Source organism: Ambystoma mexicanum, chromosome 5p (assembly GCF_040938575.1).
Source record: "Ambystoma mexicanum isolate Mex_15411 chromosome 5p, UKY_AmexF1_1, whole genome shotgun sequence".
Lineage (NCBI taxonomy): Eukaryota > Metazoa > Chordata > Amphibia > Caudata > Ambystomatidae > Ambystoma > Ambystoma mexicanum.
Window position 1 is genome coordinate 294,854,072 of NC_090930.1, and position 17,682 is coordinate 294,871,753.

Genomic DNA, 17,682 nt, shown 5'->3' on the forward strand with positions numbered 1-17,682 from the left:
AGATGTTTTTGGGATATTTTTGGGGGCATTCTTAATTTTGATTTATTTATAAACAAATATAAACTAACCCAGAAAAGAATGGGGAGCGGGACATTTATTTAAAAAAATATTGTGATAAAAAAATTACAGAAAAAAAACAAGTGTAACAAATGAAAATACAAATACATTTATATAGAAGGCAAAATCCAAAAATGTCAACAGGATACAGAATCTCATAGTTACCATAGTTACCATGCCCGTTGCAAGACCCAAAAAAGACCACTACTACTTTTATGCCCACAATGGTCCTCGTCTTCAAAATTATAGTTCAATATCGTGCATTCCTAGTTTTTAATTATCAAATATATTGATCCACATTTCACTACACTTCCAAATTATGTATTAAATAATTTCCATGATTTAACATTGTATACATTTTCGTTTTGTAATAGTTGAAGGGGCTGATCCATGTAATTCTTTCCGCTGAAAAACGGGGATTTATGCGCCATTCTGCCCGCAAATCTCTGTTTAACAAATAGGGATTTGCAGACAGAATGGCGCACAAATCCCCGTTTTTTGGCGCAAAGAATTCCATGAATCAGCCCATATGTGTCTACTTTTTAAAATCTTAAACAATTGTTAAGAGACTGCATTTGTAAGAAACGATCTGGTTTAAATGGAGAGGGATTATTAATTCCTGGCAAGCGAGAGGTGGTGACAATGTCAGGGTATGTGGGTGTTATGTCGGAGGCCTAAAAGTAAAAATGCAAAAATATTCCTTTTTCACACTAATTATTGTCAATAAGATAATTGTTCTAATACCTATTTTCTACCAAAGCAAATTCATCCAGTTGAGGTAATAGGGTTAGGGAAGCCAGTGTGAAGATACTAGAAAGAGAAGGACATGGAAACACTTCCTTTCGTTCACTGCCTATCGAGCACCTGAAAGGAAGACACTCTCAAGGGGAAACAGTGAGGATAGTCAGGTTGGACTGGAGATGAAGAAGAGGCTAATGTGCATAATAATAACTTTATTTATTTATTTATTTATGGGGTCATTTATACTGAGCAAAGCAACGTCCATTCTTCAGTTATACCAACCCCAGGCAATGGACATCAGTCGTATTGGTGCAAAATCAAACACTGGTCACTCAAATCTGTTTTTTGGCATGGTCAAATCCCGGGTCCAACTCACATCAGGGTTCTGGTCTCTTGCGATGAATTTGCTTCCAATCTGGGTCACAACTCAGGCTAATTATTTGAGTTCATTTAGCCAATCGTAACCCTCCCAGGTTAGATATTTGAGTTTCATTAGGCAGTCAGAGCCCTCAAATCCCCTTAACAGAGCACATCCCTCTATAAAATGTCCAGATCACTTTATGTTGCTTTGTGGGTTATGCTAGGCATGGAGGGAGTTTTAGGTGTTATGTGTTTGTTTTGGTATAGTTTGTTGATCTCTGGAATCTTACTGTTGTTCATATTTGTGCCACATAGTGCGTGTTTAGTGTGTTGTTTGTGTGTTGTTAATTTAAAAAAATAAAACACTCTTTCCACTTTTCCCTTTTGGTTCTCCTAATGTAACCTGAAATGTATAAATGACATTCATGTCCCTGATCCTATTGACAAAACAAAACACAAAACAAAAACCACATAGTTTCCATTTTCCCAGTTTCATGTTTGTTGTTGTCTAGTCTCACCACTTTCTATTGGTTGCATTTTTTAATGCTGCTTGTATTGTGAGGAGTGGGACGATAGAGTTCACTTGTTCTGATTAATTCATCTTTCGTAATGTGCTAATTACCAGAGGACAGTGTCCGAGTGCAGAAGCGCTGTTTTGCGTTGCCGTTGATCTCTTCTCCTGGTTCTAGAGCTATGTTTCTTTTTTTAAGTGTTTAAACAGTTTTTGTTTCCCTCTGTGTTTTTGGCTTCTCCTGGTCCTCCCAGTTTATTGCCAGTTCACTCATGGCACATCTGCGAGTTCGGAAGGGGAAGAAAGTGGAACGGGAAGAAGTGTAGGAAGAGCTGCATTTCTCCTCATGGATGTGACCAATGAGGATAAGAAGGAGAAGGATACCTCCATGATGGATGAGGATGGGGTTTCCTCATACCGTTTATTGGTGTGGTTCATGAGCCCAGGCTACACTTCTTCGCCTGTGCTTCGAGTCGGCAGGGGGCGGGGGAGGGGGGGGGGGACTGACTGCTGAGACATTGGACATGGCCTCAGGAGATGGAGTGGGGGATGAGGCAGGAGCAGGGCTTTAGAACGAAGCCCCAAGCGCAGAGACAAGGGAGAGGCAGGGGAAACAGGGGAAACAGGGCCACGTGTTGATGCATCCATTGAGGCATTGCCAGTGGAGGAGCATATGTTCATGCAGGTGGGGTTGGAGGACACAGAAATATTCCCCATGTGGGAGAAGCGGGCAGCTGCAGCAATCACCTTGCAGGCGAAGTATAGGCTTCCTCCTGTCAGGATTGCAGACATAGAGGAGGAAGTGGTCACCAAACAGCAGGGCTAGATTAGTGAGGCTGAGGGGGAGATCTGTCAGGAAGAGTCTAAAGGGGAGGGCCAACCTGTGGAGCTGCTGCATTAGGTGGTGGATTTATGTGAGAGGGAGGTGGAGGAGGTAGAGGTGCAGGGATGAGGAGATGGTGGAGGAAGTGTTTAATTATGTGCCTGCCATTGCAGAGTGGACATGGCAGGCACAGAAGGAGACCCAAGGAGCAATGACCTCAACCTCCACATGCAGCCCATATGGTCCAAGTTGTTGGATTATTTTTCCCTGCCACTGGTGAAGACAATCAGGTGGAGGAGAGTGAGGTCTACTGTCAGGCGGATGGCTGTGGGTAAAAGGTAAACCAGGGGAAAAGGGCAAGAACCATGACCTGGGTATGACAGTTATGAGAAGGCACATTCGCAGGTGGCATGAGGATTTTACCAGATCAATGAGCACCCTGCCTTTTCTTAACCAACTAGAAACCCAACTTCTAGCCCCAGCAGTTGTGAAGATGCATTTTCTAGCACATCCTAGATCCAGGGTGCACAACAGTGACATTAGTCATGACATGCCAAAATCACTACATGCACGCATTGACACTGAACATTATGAGCAGCATCTGGCCCCCTGTTACCATTATCACCACAACATTGTAATTGTAATTGTTTATTTATAAAGCGCTTAATGCCCAGAGGTTTCTAAGTGCGGACCCGGGGATCGAACCTGTGTTGCTCCACATTGTCTTGCTTCCAAGGCGAGCGTGTTGACCCTGAGCTATCCTCCCGAGTCTAACTTGTGGTTAGGCAGAGCCCCCTGCACCATGTGATGAGGCATGCTGTCAACTATTGCCTGCGTTGGATTGTGCAGTAGTGGTGACAATTATTCAAATGCACCTGCAGTTGTGCCATCCCTTCCCCGTGTGGGTCTCCGCTGGGCATGGGTAAAGGATGAGACAGTCATCGGGAGGAACTTGTCTCACAGCTGTTTGTACAAGAGTTTGAGAAGTTTAGTGGAAGGCAAAGCTTTATGTGAGACTTGCAAAATGTAGTAAGAGGCAATGCTCGGTCGGAGAGCTTGATACATTAAGTGGCAGCTAGCGCTCTATGAGAGAGCTTGTAAACATATGTAGGTGGTACTGGATGCACTCCGTGGGAGAGCCAGAGAACCTTAAGGGGAGTCTGCACCCTGTGAGAGAGCCCAAGATCATCCATGGGTGACAGAGCGATGTGCAAGAGCCCAATAGCTTTACTGGGAACTTGGAGAGAACCTGAGAACTTTAGTGGGTGGTTGGACCCTGAGAAAGAGTCTGAGAACTGTAAGGAGTGGCTGCAACCTGCAAGAGAGACCTAGAACATTTAGAAAATGGTGTCTGTGATTATGACAATAGTGGGATTCAAAGCTTTGCAATGCCGTGTGTTAGCCTGGCACTGTTCGGGGTCCCTTAGTCACTTTTACGGCTATCTGTTGTCCAGCCACACCCAACATGAAGCAACCAGACCCCACTTTTATACTCAGTAACAAATAATCGTCATTATCAGAGCAGGCATATGGGCTATGGGTGGATTCCATTCCGTAGTCTTCTGCAATGAAGTGACAGTTCATTTTTATAAATGTAATTTGGTCACCATACAGCACTTCCCGGATTCCCCTACAATTAGAAATAATAGCGCCAGTTGCCCTAAAATATCTCTGGACTTCACACTTGGAGGGGGGGCAGGATAGCAATTCAACAGCAGTTCACACAGGTTCATATGGCCAGATGGAGTTTGCTGTACCAATACAGTACCGTGTCATCATCGTATTCCACAAGTGAAGTGTCCAGTGGATAGGAATCAAACATCTATGCGGTTGACATTCTGCTGTCTGTTGCTTTGGCTAGCCCGTCTATACTCACCATCTCTACCCTGCTCACAAACCTTTCAACAGGTGTCAATGATGCAATCCACTTTGATGCTGGCAATCCTGAGAATGACATTCCTGGTGTATTTGGCAATATTCGGATGGTTGGTGTTGCTCTTGATTCCTGAGTTCTTTCTCTCATTGCTGTTTCAAGAGCTGCAGTCCTCCCCCCCTACAAATGTGGACAAACAGTCACCACGTTTATCTTGAAATGTGGGTCCATAAAAGAAGCCAGCGTGTACTCAATGTTACCAGGCAGGGTTTAATGCAGATCCCTCACCACCTAGGCCACGCTGGCATCATTGGCTAAGGAATGGACGCTCACCATGTAGGTCAGGCTGAGCAAATGCAGGCTGTCATGCATGTATGATCCTGGTCCCCCATATGTTTGGTTCCTAGGCATGGCTCTGTAACAGTTACAGGACCATAGACTGGCAGTTTGGCATTGCCGCAAAAGTGTATCATAGACTCCATTTCCTGGCTTTCTCTGGGGTACACACACAATACACACACTCAATGCTGGCTTGATTAAGGCAAAGACCACGGGAGCAGACACTTGAGAATGAGTTTCCTCGTGCGCATTTTGTGTATTCTGCAGTCTGCTACTACTCCATGACCTCAGCTTGTTTAAAGGCTTGCTGGTCACTGCTGCTTTGTCTCCTGCCTCCATTTCTCTGTGTTTCTCAACCCAGACATTGTTGGACTGGCTACTGTCTAGCCATACTGTTGTAATGTTTGGTTCTTACACCGGGCCTTGTGTGGACTGAGCTGCCTTTTTTTAATGTATTTATTGTGAATTTGTAAAGCTTATACAATAAGTACATTGTGTGTCAAAGTGCCCACAGGGCAACAGGGATGGAACGTGGGAAAGAAGCACATATAACAATGAAAGATAGATGTCGACCTACTCTGCCTTGTGAGCATTGAGAACGTGCAAGTGCAGCTTTGGATTTGTCGTTCATTAGGTCTCCCATGTGACTTCATTTTGTCTTAGTGACTCTTCATTGGGATTCTGATTTGGGTTCTCTCACCAGCTGCCTCTCCCGTCTTTCTTTGCGATATTATGCATCAACACTTGATTTGTTCTGTCCATGGTCCATTGGTTTTTGATACAGGCATGTGTTGAACTGTCTCACCCATGCACCATTGGAAATGTAGTTCTCTGACCCCTTCTTCCTGTTCTGTGGATGCCAACCTGTGGTCGTCTCTCCCCACATACAGACTGCTGCCACTTCTGGCGTGGGTGAATCCACTTGAAGTATTCGTGGCTCAGCTATTCCTAGTACATCATATCTAACAATGTTTACTGGCATGCCAGGAATCAGCTGTGACTTGTTTCCTTTCTTTTGCCACTCTGAGTGTGGACATTCAGGTGACCTACTACCTATCTTTGACTTCAACTCCCTGGATATGTTGCCACGTTTACCGTTCCGGCCTGGGATCTGCATCAAGAATTGCATCATGTATTCTTGATACAGGTACGCCAGAGCGAGAACCTCACTGAAGGATGGTTTGTGATGGCTATCCCACTTGGCAAACTACTTAATAACTTGTAACAGACATTATACAGCAGCAGCCACTGACACAGTTTCAGAAATGCCCCCTCTAGAGCTCTGCTATAGGTGTTGCAGTAATCTATAATGGGATTTCACTGCTCATGTAGCCTGCCCAACATGTGCCACATAGAGTTCCAGTGAATGGCCACTGTGGTCCTCATGTTGTGCAGTGGCAACTCGGGGTGCACCTGTGGTTAGTACAGTGCCTTTGTGTATTTTTTTGTATTTGTTTATTATTTATATCACGCACATTACCTGAGGTAACTGGGCGCTGGACAGACTTGAGAGTTGCATGCATGGTAAGGCAGAATACAGTAACAGAAAGGTAGACCAATGGTTACTGGGAGGTCTGACATCAGGCGCATATGTCAAAAGCATAAACGAAGCATAAGCATAGGTCACGTAAGCATAAGTGCATCAAAGAGAACGTTGTCGAGGTACGGGCTGGTAGCAGGATGAAGGCAGGGGAACCCTATTGGAGAGGCTTATTTTTCAACCCGTTTTTTATTCCGGCTTTGAATGTTAGGATGGAAGGTTCCTGTCTGTAAGAGAGGGGTATGGAATTCCATCGTTTGGCTGCTTGGACTGGGAAACTGGCTCCTCCAGCTGTGTTTGGTAAGCCTAACTAAAATGTGGGCCTGTCCCCTGGGCCACAGTGACAACTTCTTTCACAGACTCTTTTTGGAGAAAAAAAATGTATGTGCGTTTCACATGTAATATACAATCAACGTGTCCATGCTACAGTATTATTTCAGTCACTTTTTCTAATTACAGTTCATCAATAATTAATCATCCTTAGTATTGCCTGAATGGTTTTCCAAAATGTCATCAGATGGAAGATACATGTTTCATCATCTCCAGTCATGCGGACTTCCTCATACCGTTATTGTTGTATGTTTCACATTTGCCCCATGCCATAAGGTAACCTCTCCTGGCAGTGGTCAGAGCAGAGCAATTTAACAATAGATGTTTCCCAGTCTCACTTTGATTATCGCCACACAATCTGCACAATCTTTTTTCCCATGGGGTTCCTAAATAAGCTTCAATCTGCTGAAGAGTCTGTACCCCACTGAATCGGACTCCCAGGTATGTCCAAACAAGATGGTTGCCCAATAAATGATCTATATACACTTGGACGCTTTCTCGCCCAAGTAAATGCCGTAGGTATAATTCAGCAGAGGATGTACTTGCGAGATGCACACGTGTTTGCTCTCTACTGTGTTCACACAGTATCTCCTGCATTCTATTCTTAAATCCTATCTAGGAAAGCTTCAGTACATCAAAGGAGAACCTGTTTGTCCACAACCCAGCACTGTCAGATATTCTGTAGACAGTGCTGGTTTTCATGAAAGCAACCTTCGTCACTAGTACGTCCCTCAATAACCAGTGCAATGAGCTAGGTATTGCATTCTTTATTGTCCAACACATGTGTGTACAGCAATGCTGAATCTTGGCACATTATATTGAACTCCAAGAAAATTAACTCTGTTGGAGTAGACCACCCCACCGCAGGAGACTCCACAGTGTGCACCGTTCCAACAATTCCAGTTTAGAGATCTTTCACAATTGTTGATAAACTGTGTGCCCACAAGGTGGAGGACAAGAGCGAGCAGGGGATGTCCATTGCAATGATGCATGGTCAGCTGCAACAAAACCCACATGCAAATTATGAGGCCTTTACCACTGTGACCCCACCAGCTACACTTTCTCATATATGGCTTCTGCCCTGAAACCCTTGCAAGCCCAACATTGCCTGGTGCCTAATTGCAAAACCTGCTGCCCCATTGCATTCCTTCGGGGCTACTGTTGGATGTTTTACAAAGGAAAATTCACCCAGGGTGCTGTCATGAACATGTACTGAATGTTCTAAGCACTGTTCCACATATCCATGGTAAAGTGATTTTTTTGTACAAGAATGCTGTAGCACACACCCCGCTGTAGGCATTACCTCATTGCACAATTCTGGTTACACCTTCTAAGAGAAAAAACAGTAGCCAGCAACTTCCCAGTTGTGGTGGACTTTTTCTATAAGCTGCCAGAAGAGAAGGGGAAGAAGTCTATTTCCGACGTTATAAACAGGTTAGCATTGAGCAGGCAGTGTCTATCATGTGACTTGTAATATAGTTGTCTACACTCAAATACTTCCACAAAACTGGTCTGATGCAAGTTTGTTTCTGACTCCATGCACTGATACAGCTGTATTATTGCAGGGGTATTTGAGCAGACTGAAGGATATATGCTTCTTGACTGATGTTATGGGGAAGGATTCACTTCAGGTCTTTCCACTTTTTCCCATATCTGTGTTTGTTGCCTCCACATATGAGACTACATAGAGGTGATACCCAAATTGGTCCCTACCCTGCATTGACACATGGATTTCCAGCATACTGTGCAAGTAGCCATGTCTGGATGCTGGTTGTTCTGTGTGAAGTGCTGCCATACTTGTGAGTTTCATTGTGGGCTGACAACACATAGGCTGGGCACTTCTATGTGCAATGATGCCCATTGTGGTGGTGCTGGTTTTATTTTGGATGCCATCTAATTATGTAATGTGCTTTCTGATGTGTGAAAGGATGGCTGTTTCTCAAAGAGACAGAATACAGGTGGGGAAACCTTCTATCACTTCTATAGGCTCTAAATATGTGGTCTCATTCTACTCCCCTGCTTGGTATCAAAGCTTTCCAGGAGCAACACCTGTTCTCAAGTGTACTCGGCTGGATCGTAATCTTTGTCTTGAACTTCATCTACGTCATCCTCACCATCAATACAGCCTGCATTTTCTGTGGATGGGGATGTGGAGATAGGCACCTGTTATTTGCAATCTGCTCCCCCTGTTTAACTACACTGTGTGTTGCTCTTCATTGATCTTCAGTAGATCAGTACGCCTCTCTCTTCTGCCCGTGAGATGCTGGAATAAATTGAAAGTCCACCTTCCTTTGCTCACCTCACTGTATGTTCATCACCATGGTTCAATACCTGTGCGTGCACTTGCACTGATGTACAAACTCCAGTTGGACTATTTTAAGGGTGTGGAGAGTGGGTTGTATGCATCCTCCCACCAAAATTACAGGAGCATGTCTCTCAAACAAGCTGTCACTAGGGATGCCTGGCTCCTCCTGCTTCAACTCCCAGGTACCGCCAAATGGCACTAGTCTTGACCACTCACTTCAAGCGATATAGACACTGACTGTTGTTTTACCTGACTCTGTTAATTCCTCCCACCAAAATGCCTTGGGTGCGACTCCCACAAAGTAACATCAGGTAACATCAGGTATTTCAGGCTCTTCTTTCTCCTCCTCCCAGTTGCCACATGATAACACATCTATTGTTCAAGAGAGAGGCACAGACTGGTCTATCAGCCACCTGCCCATAGACGTCTGACTCCCCTACTAGCTGCCAATGGGATATTCTGACTCCTCCTGCTCCTCCTTCCAGGTGTCATCTGATGGAACATGACTCATCCTCTGAGTACAAGAGAAAGGCAGACACTGCTGTATCACCCGTCTCCCTGAATCTATGCTGCTTTCTCCCACCAAAATCATGCATGGGGAACTCTGGCACAAGTTGCCCACAGGGATTCCCTGCTCCTCATGCTCCTTCTTTGCAAATTGTGCAACCTGGATAGATTTCTTTTTCCTCAAGGCACCTAGACACAGGTTTCTTGTCCTACCACCAGAAATGACTGCAATTTTGTGCAGACTTCTGGAGGAGTTACACAAAATCATGAGTCAGGTGCAAGTTACTAACTCAGTCACCCATGTTATTCTCCCTCACAGGGATTTCCTCTCCCAAAATTCCCACAAAGCGGCAACTGTAATGTTTACCTTCTTCAAATCACTGAATGCACCACACACCACACAGTGCTGCATGAGCAAAACCTAACCTAAATCTATGTCTCTGAGTCTCCTGTCACCAACTTCCTCTCCCTACCGTTTGTCTACTCGCTACACTAACATCACTCCAGTGTATTACTCCCTTTCTTAAAGGTCCTAAGCCTGCCTCCAGCAACTGACTCTCTGAAAGCTGCCTAAGACTGAATCGGAGTTCCAACCATTTGTGTCCCCCCGCCCCCTTAAGCCATATCATCGTACTTTGGGCGACCTGCTTAGAAAGGTCATTCCAAATTCAATCGCATTCAAATCACCTGAAATTCTTGTGACTCAAGGTGCTAGCAAAAAGGTTTGTCCAGGCCTACTTCTGCATACAAAATGCCTTATTAAATTAATCAACTTCGATTTGATGTTAATCTTCTGAGTCTACTTCAACAGTTGCATTACACTAATTCGAGAGAGAAAGAGAGAGAGAGAGTGAGTGAGAGAGAGAGAGAGAGAGAGAGAGAGAGAGAGAGAGAGAGAGAGAGAGAGAGAGAGAGAGGTCTTTTTCGATTAAAATTAACATTGTGACTCTTACTTTTAGTGAAGCATATGTTTCACTCATAGTCCTCGGTTATGATTTCGATTGTATTCTTTGTTCTTTATTCTCCATGGCCAGCGCGTGCAGCTATAGGCCATCATTTCCTGACAATTAATATTGTATCTCAGTGTCATCAGCAAAAAGATTAAATATTTATTCTGTGCATTACATAGAGGCTTAAACAGTGTAAAGTAAATATTGGAGTAGTTCAGTCAATTTGGTTTTGGTCGTGAAAAGACTCAAGGCCACCATTCGGTGTTTCTTTCATAAAGGAGTACATGTTTCAAACAATACACCTGACATCTGCTTCCATGATAAAAGCATTAGATATGAGTTGTTCATGGCTCTGGGATCACTCATTGGTTCATCATTTGTGGATGAACACTAGCCGCAGAATTTCTTTTATAAATCCAATCCTTCGGTACCTTCACACTGGCCTCCCTGCAATTGCATGAAGGTCTCTCTAGTCCCATATAGGTAAATGAGGCGTATTGTGAATCACTGGAATTCGAGATTCACATAGTTCGACTTTATTTATTTTCAAAATGGTATTTTCTGTAGTTATACAAAAAACAGCACATCAAGGCAAAAATGGAATAAACAACCTTGTTACATATGCAGAGATAACAGCAATAGAAGATCTGAGATATCTTATATCCCTAATATATTACAACTATCAGAAATCAGTTATCCCACAGTCCGGCCTCCGTGAGCATAGTGCATCTAGCCAAGTTTGTTTAGGGATTCCAACCATATTCTCCAATGGACCCCCAACTTTCCCTTTCTTTGCATTATTGCCCTTTCAGTGAGAGAGGTTGCCGGCAAATTGCCTGCCCAATCTGCTTTCTTTAGAACACAACCCAATTTCCATAAATCCACCAAAAAGAGGCTCTGGCAGTTGATCCGATAGGCGACTCCTGTGAATCCTTCATTATTTATAAACTTTGCTTTTTGGCAAAAGAATAAAATACTGCAAGACCATGAATCCATCTGTGTAGCATTTCACTGGAATTAAACGGTAATAAGCCTAAACCGTCATTATTAAGTTGAGCAAAAGGAAGGAAACTCCAGGACTCTGCGCCATTAGATGTAGAATTGTGTTCATTTTATTGCTTGGTCTTAAAAGACCCAAAAACAAATGAAAATACTGTGCCCTTTATCCAGATTACACGTGTTTCGCCTCACTGAGCCTTTATCAAATCAGGGCTAGAAAAACCAAGGATGCTTTTAACGGATTGATCCATATGTACATTTATAGCAAAACCTTCTATATGGGTCTGATCCCAAAGACCAAATCCCATGGGATTGTAATCTCACGAGGCTGGCATCACAAAACTTAAGCTTAAACTTGGTTTTTGTAATTCATGACAGGTAACCATGATATGCAAGTTAAAACTAGTGTTTCTGCCCTCAACAAACGCTGATTGTACCTTCACATGTCAACTAGTATGGTGCAGCTATGCAATGATATATCACCCATGAGAGGGCCGCATGCCTGGCTACATTTGGATGCAGGTGGCCCTCAGCGTTATCTTGTGAGACAATTAGTTTTTTGTTTTGTTTTATTTTTATAGTTGTGAAGCAGTACAATGTGTTCTGATCTAGTATAGACCTTAACCCACACCACTGAGTATGAAGCTATTATGCTTGCAATCATAACCACACCAATGCATTCATCAAATAACTGTAACTAGTCTGCCACCATGCCCTGCTCAAAGTGTCTCTTTTTTTTATTATACTTCCCTTGAGAAATCTGGCCTTCCAAATAATTGTTCCTGTTGTTATAGTGTTTATTTTCATGCTGACCAACACATGCAATATAAACAAAGCATCAAAATTATTTTTTTCTCTTTGTACTCACAAGAAATATGAACAGACCATAAGTCATGTTTTTCTCTGTGCCCTCACATGAAATATAAAGAAACCATAATCCCTTCTTTTTTTTTAATATGTCTTTTTTGCTGTTGAAGTCTGGTTGAAAGTTTGGTCACATAGATGTCTTTTGTGTTGACATATGTGGTGTTTTACGATGGCAGTGATGCAGTTATGGTTGCTTTATAAATCATAACTGGTGAGTTTGTGTGTTTTGTTTTCTTGCTGTTACTATAATATCCTTTTAAGAGTGTTTTTTCACTGAACTTTGTAGGGTGTTTATTAGGCAAACTTAAGAATAACATGACTGTCAACAAAGTGTTTCACTGAATTTGTATGTTTTTTTTTTTTAATGATATGCAATATAATATCTGCCATACCTACCGGGCATGGCTTGTGAGCAGGCCATGCAGTCCCTTTGCCTGGGGCATAGCTCTGGCTATGCCTCTGACTCCACTAAGCCACCCACAGTGGGCACTGGATCCGGCCTGTTGCCAGGCCTAGTAACATTGATGGCCCACTGGGGATCCATTGCCCACTAGACATGACCTGAAGGCATGGTCGGGGGCCCCTTAACCAGGGGCATGGCCTTTAGCCATGTCCCTTGCCCCGCCAAGCCACCCAAAGTCGCCACTGGGCCTTCTTTATCCATTTGGCGTGTGAGGCTCCTGTACATGTCCTCTAACCATGGCCAGTTGTCAATTTGTCAGGAACATGCCCAAAGCCACGCAAAGTGCTTAAAGAACCTGCTTACAGCCACTTTACTGCATTGACGTTTTGTGGGTCACTAGACATGGCTGCAGGCTGTGGCCAGTGAAGACTTAAGCACCACAAACGGGGGATCCTCCATGTTGCTTTTGTCTGTTGTGCTTATGTTCTTATTTGCAATCAGATATATATATATATATTTTAATCTAAATGCATATGGCTAATGCATTTTACTTGAGCATATATCAAAACTAAATACTTTAAATGACCAACACCACATAAAACATACACAATACTGCAAGAAAACAATCATTATACAATCTAAAAAATGTATAAGGGAACATACCAAATAAAATAACATTGATCATTAATCTGTAGTTTCTTGTTTCATATTTCATTTCGTCTACAATTTTGGTAGAATTCGCTCTCAAATATGTAACACTGCTGCAACTATAACCAAGGATTCAGCTCTATAGATTGTAGCCCAAAACTGAGCAGTAGGGATACTCTCAAGAGAGGCACAGAAGCGTCCACAGCCATTGGCATAATGTTCGTTCAGAGGTGCAGAACTGGTAAGTATATGTCTACTCGTCTCCACCGGCACCTTACAGAATCGCCACAGTCTTTGTTTGCGTGGTATATTAATCCACGCTCCAGCGTCCTCCAAGACTGGAAGCAGATTGAGGCAGAGATATGATATAAATCGTCTCAGGGCAGAATGGCATATTGTGTTAAGTAACTACATGGTTTTAAGGGACTGAATCTCTGCATAGTGTATTCGGAGTAACGCCTCTTTGTCGATAGCAACTCTATCGATATCGCACGGTTAGTTTTTAGTTTGTATAGAGCATTTCCAATGTTCTCCATCTCACTAAGTGGTATCCCAATATTGACCCGATGGTTAATATTGGGATACCAATCAGAGTTGCATGAGCAGTGTTACCAGTACTATAACTCGGGTGTACCGCAAACTGAGTTAACATTGTTCCAAGCTGGAAGCTTGCTTATGAGATTTTTACCATGGACTTACAGCAAGCCATCTTCCACAAAGTGGCGAGGGATGTTGCCCCCAACTCCAGTCTAAGGGCTTCTACCAGGGCCGATGTAGGAAGCCACAGGAGAGATCTTAGTATCTTGTCCTCGAGATTTTTTAACCAGTTGATGAGTTTTTAAGGGTGGGTCTCTATGCCGTACAGTATACACAGTACAATGGACTTTGTGTAAAACTCCAAGAAGCCCTCTATCAAGCCACCTCCTACAGTATTCATAACACCATTAATGACTTGCCACGTATGCATAGCCTTGAGGGATAAATAGTTCTTATAATACAGTGAGCTTGGGGCACGAAGGAAAGGAAGTCCCAAATACAAGTAGGAATCCACATTCGCAAGCCTTACCCCCACCCCCCCAGGTGCCAACAATATTTTGAGGCATGTTGCCCTCTTCCATAAATCTGCATGAGCTTTGTTTTGCTCTGGTTAACCCAGAGTCGGTTCTCCATTGCATACTGGGTGAGGGCATGCATAGAACACTTAAGCCCCAATGGGGTCCGATCCAACAACACACTGTCATCCGCAGTGGGGTAGAAAAATACAACACTTATTCAGGGCAGCATCTATGTCTACCACATAGAGGTTAAACAAGAGAGGGGTGTGGGTGCACCCCTGCTTGAGACCCTTATCAGTGGCCATAGGGGCAGAGATGGAGCTGTCCTGGGAAAGTCTTACAGTGACTGTGGTGTCGCTATATAACTGCTTGATGTAATAGAGCAGGTGTAGATGAATCCCCCAGCATTCCAATTTCTCCCATAACCGGGCACAGGATACACAGTCATAGGCTGCTGAGTAGTCTACAAAGCAGATGTGTAGACTACTATCACCTCTGCCGCAGACTTCAGCTGACAAAAGTTCAAGGGCCCACATAGAATGAATCATGGAACATTCCACATAAACCCAAGTTGTTGTGGCTTGAGAAGTTGTTTACTCTCAGCCAAGCAAGCTAAGAGTTGCAGCAAGATAGTAGAACAAATCTTGCTGCTAGTATCCAGCATTGCTAATAGTCTAGAATTGCTGGCCTCAGTGTAAGGGTCTGTCTTATGTACAGGAATTAGCGTGGAACTCCACCAAACTATTGGGAATGTTACCACTGCAAATGATGTTTGTAAAAATGATGTATACGTATTCTGCCCAATATGTTGAATTTGTCTTTAATAGAAAGTTTGCCAGAACATTATGGCCTGTGGCCCTGGAGGCCATCAACTTGACAATGATGTCTAATATGTCCATCTCATTCACCTCCACATCGGGACTACCATGCCCTCAAAATCCGGATCCTCTAAGTCCAAGCATCCCAATATAGTTCCCTCACATAGTAAGTCCAGGTCTGTTCTGTTATCCTTTCAGATCTCCCTAGGAGATTGGGAAGAAAAGTGGCTTCAATAGAGGAACCAAAATTTGCGTGCGTCATTGGTTTTGATTAGAGCAAACACCATCTTCCAATTTGAGGAAGAGACACTGTGTAAAGACTGGTAGGGGGTGGTCTGTACTTCTGCTCTCTATATGGTAGAGGGGAGGCACAGAGGACCCCAGCCTAGATTCTCTATTCGGTAGCTATGGTCGAGCAATCAAGACCTAGCTTCTCAGGAGGTGATGCAGGCTGGTTCTTAAGTACAGTGTAGTCCCCAAGCCCCCACAAAGGAATGTCCACACACTGTATTGGTTAGAACACAGTCTTTATATAATCAATATTCAAGGTTATGTACACTTATCATAATAACTCACTTTGTAGGAAAATCAACAATGGCAAATATATACAATTCTACAGTGGTACCACCCTTTGTATTAGATCTCATTAAAGTGCATCAACAATACTGTAACAATGTCACACAGATCAATAGAGTGAAACCAGCAATAGAGAGAGGAGAGAAAATAAGATGGTTGAGCAATAGGCAGAATACTGGCCCCTACCACTAGACACAGTTCTGTGTGGAGATCCCCCCACCTGGGCAACCTGTAAAATAAAGATATAGCACAAGCCCAGTCCATATATTGTTCTGCAAGTCTTATTCCCTCCTATAATGTTTTTACCCCCCCAATGTACCTGGTGGAGTCGAGTTCTTCGAAGAGGCATCGACGGATCCTTCTTGAGCGACCCCCTTTCAAGCGGGAGTCACGGATCGTCGAGAGGCGTCGAGAAGCGTCGAGGAACTTGGCGTTCGGCGGCGGGGAATCGACGGCCCTTCTTGAATGCCTTCCCTTTCAAGCGGGAGACACGGGGTGTCGAACGTCTGTCAAGGAACTCGGCGTTCGGCGTCGGGGAATCAACGGCCCTTCTTGAATGCCTTCCCTTTCAAGCGGGAGACACGGGGCGTCAAACGTCCGACAACAAACAGGGTACAACGGCGTCGATGAGGCGGCAGCTTCGATCCAAGCCGTGCTCGTCGACGACGGAGCGTTGGCGTCCTGCAAGGCAGAGGCGTGTGGGGCACCTCGATGACAATTGTTCTGGACTGCAAAGATTGTGAAGACGGGGGCCCAGCAAGGGCGTCGAGTCGTTCGAGTCTTTGTGGTCTTCGGGTGGCGGGAAACCCACCGGCAGGTTTCTCGTCGGCTCGTTGGTCGTCCTCGACTTTCTCCGGCAGGATAAAGCGGTCGATGGTGCGGACGAGGGAGTCCTTCGATTCAAATGTTCTTAGGCAAGGAGCGGACGGCTCCGGTCGTCGGCGGCACGGCGTCAAGTGGTTCACACGGCTGGGCAACACAACTTCAACGGGCCTCCAGCGGTTACACAGACCTGCGGACCCTGGTCGACGGCAATGGACTTCGACGGCGGCGATGTCCGGGTGCTTCACTTCGATCTCCTCGGCGGTCCTGTCTCGGGTCGGCAGCCTTTCGAGGGTCTGACTTCCAGGGCGTTTCGGCCAAGATGTAGCGGTGCTCGATGATCCCTCGGAGCACGGAAAGAGGGCGCCTTACCAGGTCCTCTCTCGGGTCAGTCCTCGACGAATTCGGCAGCTTTCAGATCGGTCGAAGCAAGTGCAACAGCAAGTCTTCTTCTTCCAGCTGGGCGTCGAGGATCAGCAGTTCCAGTTACTCTTAGAGTGGAGACTCAGCTTCTGAACGCTTCTGAACAATTACCAGTGGTGAGAGGTCCCCAGATATACTATTCTGTCTCTCATCCACACTGCTGGCAGACACTCAGCAGCCAATCATACAGAAGAGCATTCATGCAGTCAGTCAGCCAATCAGGCACACAGTGCATTCAGGCCACACTCCTCCCTTTCAGACACTCACAACAAGGAATGTGGATTGGGACAAGTACCCAGCTATTCAACACTACACACTGCATTCAGGCCAGTTTCGGGCAGGGCTGTCTCAGTCTTTGTCTCTCATGCCAGAAACCAGACAACCACAACAAGGAGTGTATATTGGTCACACACTCCATTCACCCAGGTCCCACCCAAAGGAGGTACCCACAACATACAGTCACTGGGAAGGCTCCAGTCAGTCTAGCTGGGCCTTCACAACAACACCATATATGGAACTTCCACCCAACAGCCAGTCAGGGGAAGGGACAGAGTCAGGGCTTCCCAGGACTATGGGAAACCAAGGTAACAGGCAATAGAAAGCAAGAGGCCACAGGGGCCATCTTGTTTCCTATCAGGAATCAATTGATCCCAAAGGCAGGGCCTGGGTATCCCAAAATGGAGGACACCCAGAGCACCTGTCAAATTGAGCATGGAGCTGCCACCAGCCCATACC

The 17,682-nt window shown here is 44.7% G+C and overlaps 1 protein-coding gene across 4 annotated transcripts in view; it reads left to right on the forward strand.

Annotated features, from left to right (window-relative positions):
• Positions 1-17,682, forward strand: part of NRK (Nik related kinase) — a 1,461,188-nt gene that overhangs the window by 378,524 nt on the left and 1,064,982 nt on the right. The window lies entirely within an intron of this gene.